The sequence below is a fragment of the Limulus polyphemus genome, unplaced genomic scaffold (genome assembly GCF_000517525.1).
Source record: "Limulus polyphemus unplaced genomic scaffold, Limulus_polyphemus-2.1.2 Scaffold423, whole genome shotgun sequence".
NCBI lineage: Eukaryota > Metazoa > Arthropoda > Merostomata > Xiphosura > Limulidae > Limulus > Limulus polyphemus.
Window position 1 is genome coordinate 501,550 of NW_013666033.1, and position 4,908 is coordinate 506,457.

Genomic DNA, 4,908 nt, shown 5'->3' on the forward strand with positions numbered 1-4,908 from the left:
TAGAACGAAAAAGACATAATTTATATTTATTTCCTAATTTTTTATGGTGGTTACGAGATCGGTCAAATCAACCAAACCCATGCAGAAATTCGTTACTGAAAATAACAGATAAAATATAAAGTTTTTTGTTCAAGAATGTTTGATAGCTATCTGGACATTATAAAGATTTTGCATGTGAAATTTGAAAATTTTCTGATGCACAAAAGTATTTTTAATCTGAAAATGAAAATTATTTTGCATGTTGGACAGGCAACATGTGACAAGAAAAAAAGAAGGCATGAGAAAAACATTGCTTTACAAACCTTAAGGCTTAATAAAGAAATTTGATATTTTGCGTATGGAAGCATTGTAATGTTTACTGATAATCTGCCAAATTTCGTTAACATACACCTAATAATTTAAAAGTTAGAGAATGAAAACTGTAACAAGCACAAAATGGTTACGAGGTCAGTCCAGGGGACTGAGCCCGTGCTGAAAGAGTTAACAAACAAAAAGTAGTGGATATAATGTCAAAAAACACTAGCAAAATAGCATTTATGGTTGTTCCCTGACACTAGTGCAGTGATGCTCATCAAGACAGAAACACTGATAACCTCTGAAAGTTAGGTGGACTATATATGTAAAAAGAGAGAGGAGTAACTAAGCAGGTTGACATATTCAATTTTTAAATTATAAAATAATCATCATCATGGTTTTGTATTTATAACAGCTCCAGAAGTAATAGAGAATGAGAAGTATACCTATAGCCCTGACTGGTTCAGCTTAGGTTGTCTTGTTTATGAAATGATTGAAGGGAGGGTAAGAATTGCTTCTATAGCTTTGATTAAAATATTGATAAGAATTTCTGTTTCATATGTTTAAAATTGTTTAATGAAAAGAAACTCACTGTTTTAGGAAATGTTTTGTATTTAACAATAAAAAAACAGCATTCTCTTTCAAGATAAAATTTTATAATTTGTAAAATAACATCAGAATGAACGTGATAGACTTGGATTGTATTAAATTATGGTAAAAAGATTTGTAATTCTTGAAATATGTATATACATTGTTAGATTATATTCATGCACCACAGCTATTAATTGTTCAGACTCATTTCATCTTTCTGTTTTAGGTTTTATTAGAAGGCTATTGTATAATTTCTTTATTTTGTCCAAATTTTAACTTAAGAAGTGAAATTTTCAGAATTTATGATATAATTATTTTTGATTATGGTAAAAATTACCAATTTAAACAAATTATAAGTAACAAACTTGTATGATGCTTTTTAGTGTTTCATCAGGGGAACTAAAGTTTAGTTAGTGAAACATAATGACCTGTTATTCGTAGGCACCATTTCGGGCGAGAAAAGAAAAAGTTAAACGGGAAGAGGTGGAGCGGAGAGTAATAGAGGATACTGAAAAATATTTTAGCAAGTTTAATGAAGAAGCTAAAGCCCTCTGTCAAGCTGTATGTTCAATATATATTTTGTACATTAGAGCTAACTTCTAAACCGTAAAATAGAAAACATTACAAGTCCACTACAATTTTTTCTTATGGTTTTAAAATAGTATAATCCTGATGTTTAGCAGTGTTTATAACACTAGATAAACTTTGTTTTTTTATATTTTATTGTGCCTTTATACTGGTGAGATACTGTTTTCATTATTTTATTTCTTGACTGTTCAGCTAGGTGTATTGAAACTACCTTATTTAAATGTTATGTGTAATAGGCCTTTAGATTTAAATTCTTTAAAAACGTATACACCATCTTGGAAAGCTGTGTCCTTTTTCTATGTGCTATAAGTATATTTAAGTGTTTCTGTAGTCATTATATATATATATATATATATATATATATTGCATAATATAGTGTTTCTCAGTGCAAAAAACTAATTGTTAAGTGTGTTCAGTCAGCTAGCTAAATTATACCTGTATGTCATTGGAGTTCAGTTTTTCTTTGTTGCATAGGCTTACAAGTTTAAGCTTCATAAAAGTTGTTTTGGTTTTAATAACAGATTTTCTATAATTAAGCTATGTAGAGTTAGAAAATAATGTTAATTTTTTCTATCTTCTATCGGGAAGAAAAACTTACTTAGATCAAATTATTAATTCGTTTACCACAATGAACATTTTTTATTATTATGTTTGTTTACAAAAATACAAATAAACTGAAGAAAAGGGAAGAACATTGATGTCAAACTAAGATGCATCCTCATTTATCCAGATTTTTTTGTAAAATTTATATCTTTTAGTCTCAAAACTATGTATTGTGGTCATTCTTTTGTGTATTGTATTTGGAGCATCCAGTTTCAATGACCAGCAGAAATCAGCCCTCATGCTGATGTTCCACCTTCCCTGATACCTCCTCTCCCATTTCCTTGATGTCTTGATGAAACCTTTCCAGATGTTTCAGGTTGAATTCAATCCATATATTATCATTTCTATTGACATCAGAATCAGATGAAACTGTATGAAGAGTCTCCAGAGGAGTTGGTACAGGTACATCAGGTCCATGAGCAACAGATCCTATAGCAGATTGAAGGTCGAATAAGAAATTTCCTTTTAATTTCGAGTATTGTAGCCTTGTACATTACATGAACAAAAAAAGCAGTCATACCCGTGGTTTATAGGCTCACACCAGATCATTGGAGTTCCAAAAGGCAAAGATTTTTTCTCACCTTTGTCTCAACTCTTCGACACAAACTTTGTGCAGAGCCCATGATTTGTCTTGATTGCCAAGTTTTATTTCAAAATAAGCATAATATGCTTTTTTGATGAATTCTGTAATGTTTTGCCTCTGTTTCTATACAACAAAGTTATCACAAATAAAACAGAATATGTTTGGGTCATTTACCCAACCTCTTGTTGCCATAATGACAAATAAATAATATTGAAAAGAAAAAATAATTTCAGAATGCACGCACAAACAAATGCTATCCAGAAATGACACGTCATACGGCTTGTTAACCGTTTATATACTAGCAGTGTGTTTCTCGTGATTTCTAGAATGATCGATAAGACTCTTACATCGTGATTGGTCTAGAGAAATCTATAGCCAGTGGTTGTCAACATTTTAAGGATAACAAAATGTGACCGGATTTCAATTGCATGTGTTGGTAGGTTTGTCAAAATATACACATGAAGCAAATTCCAAATAAATGGAATCCAAGTCACTCATATTGGCTTAAATTAGTTCCTATTTTATATGCAAGTTTGCCTAGAGAAAGTATGTTTGTATGCTTATCCTGTATGTTTTTTTGTAAAATCTGTAAATAGATGTGAAAGCTATAAAATAGTAGATATAATTGAAATATACATCCTGTAATGAAAGTCTTTTGAGTGTTTTGTGATACAAAAAATAAGCATAGAAATGTTTAAGTCATACTTTAGGTGCAAAAAAAAGTTATGTTTATGTAATGTGAGAACCATTTACCGTTGGCCTAATGCAAAGATCAGTTGTGTTTTTAAAAAGGTTTTTAGTGTTAACAACTTTATTATTTAAACCACTTTAAAAGTATGTACTTGGACAGCTGTAGAATTAAAGTGTCAGTGTTTTCATTTTTATGCCAAAACTGTTTTATTATTTACCTAGAATCTTTACTTCACAGCTGCTGAAAAAAAAGTCCAAAGAGAGATTGGGATGTAAAAGTGGACGATATGGTGCCCAAGAGGTGAAACAGCATCAGTTCTTTCAGTGCATTAATTGGAAAAGGCTTGAAGCTGGAATGCTTGACCCTCCATTTTTACCTGATGTGAGAATCTTCTCATGTTCTATGTCTGTTGTGCTAAAATTAATGAATATTCACATTTGATTGTGAGCCCTTTAATTATATGACTTTATTTCCTCAGCCTTATATAAGAAACAACCATCATTTGAATTATGCATCCTTTAATAATGCTCCATAAACCTTGCAGAAAATCTTTAAGTATTAGTACTTTGATTTTTAATATTTCAAAACACTTCATTTATTTAATGTGCAAGTCACATAATCATAATATTAAGTTTATGTGATTCCTAGTATGTATGTATGTATGTGAATTCTTACTTTTACACTTAAGATATTATTAAACAAAGAAAAAACTCAAAGATAACTAAAAAGCATAGCCACTTCTGAGAGTCTGTTCTTTATATCCTAAGTAACATCATTTACTCGTACATTTTGTTTTGATTTAATCTGTCCTCAACAATTTGGACACAGTTGAAAAAAAAATTAAGTGAACTTTATGGATTTTAATATTGATTTAATAAACATCAGATGGTAAAAATGTACCTGCTACAAACTGAATATTAAATTAATATAAAATACATTATGAAGGTTATTAACCAGTATTATGTTGCACACAAAACATTAAATTGCTTGAAGAATAATATATATTAATGACATCAGAAATGCCTCCCAGTGTCTCAGTAGTAAATCTGAGATTTTTTAATGCCAAAAAGTGTGTGTGATGCTCTTCTCAGTCACGGTACAAAAAGCCCACCGTGTAGCTTTATGCTTAATAACAAACAATAAATTATTTACAGAATTGAAAAAAACAAAGACAATTGTGCATTTCACAAAACTTTGTTTATTCACAACCATTGTTTTGCCAGCAAAGGCATCATAAAATGTATTTATTTGTTATTTTATAATGTGTAATTTATTTTCAAACAATCTGTGTCTAACTAAATTATTTTATGAAAGCAGTTTATAAAATGTTATTCTTTATAATCTGTTCACTTTAGTTTCCATCATAATTACCTTACAGGATACATCGAAATATAGAATTTCCACAAAATATCTTTGTTTTTATCTATTAGGTCATCAAGAAATTAATGTTGCATTTTGGAACACTTTCATTAACCACCCCCCTAAAAATGTACATCACATATAATAGTTAAACGAACTGCATAAATGTCACGTTAGTATAATCTATAAAGTTTAGTAT

At 29.8% G+C, this 4,908-nt stretch overlaps 1 pseudogene; it reads left to right on the forward strand.

Moving 5' to 3' along the window:
- LOC106458164 overlaps positions 1 to 4,908 on the forward strand; it is an 88,972-nt pseudogene that overhangs the window by 70,093 nt on the left and 13,971 nt on the right.